This window comes from Schistocerca americana, chromosome 9 (genome assembly GCF_021461395.2).
Source record: "Schistocerca americana isolate TAMUIC-IGC-003095 chromosome 9, iqSchAmer2.1, whole genome shotgun sequence".
NCBI classification, from domain to species: Eukaryota; Metazoa; Arthropoda; class Insecta; order Orthoptera; family Acrididae; genus Schistocerca; species Schistocerca americana.
In genome coordinates, this window is record NC_060127.1 from 78745149 (window position 1) to 78745828 (window position 680).

General features: G+C 47.8%; 1 pseudogene; it reads right to left on the bottom strand.

Annotated features, from left to right (window-relative positions):
• Positions 1-341: 341 nt before the first annotated feature.
• Positions 342-459, bottom strand: LOC124551654 (annotated as a pseudogene).
• Between the last annotated feature and the right edge of the window lie 221 nt (positions 460-680).

Genomic DNA, 680 nt, shown 5'->3' on the forward strand with positions numbered 1-680 from the left:
TACCTCTCACAATTAAAAACAAACCGTGAACAAATTGAACTTACTCTCAAAAGTTATATGTGTATCTATATATCAATATTATCTTTTTATCCTTGTTATGTATGGGGAAGAGCAACTGCTAAAAAAACCAAACTTCGCCCCCAACATGCCATGAAGGCCCAAGGGTACCGACCGGCCGCCGTGTCATCCTCAGCCCACAGGCGTCACCGGATGCGGATATGGGGGGACTTGTGGTCAGCACACCGCTCTCCCGGCCGTGTGTGAGTTTCCGAGACCGGGGCCGCTACTTCTCAGTCAAGTAGCTCCTCAGTTTGCCCCGCAAGGGCTGAGTGCACCCCGCTTGCCAACAGCGCTCGGCAGACCGGATGGTCACCCATCCAAGTGCTAGCCCAGCGCGACAGCGCTTAACTTCGGTGATCTGACGGGAACCGGTGTTACCACTGCGGCAAGGCCGTTGGCGAAAAGCAACTACACTTCTACTGAATCTAACTACGGAGAGAATAAGAAAAAATATAAATTCTTCTTTGACATTAATGCACAGCACGAGATTTATTAGTCAGTTAACCGACGCATTTTATTGTAACCGCGTTCCAATGAGTAACCCACAATACCACAAAACAAATTAATCTTTTGGCACTGCCATTATTAAAATTAGCAGATTTCAGGTGTTGGCCACCATC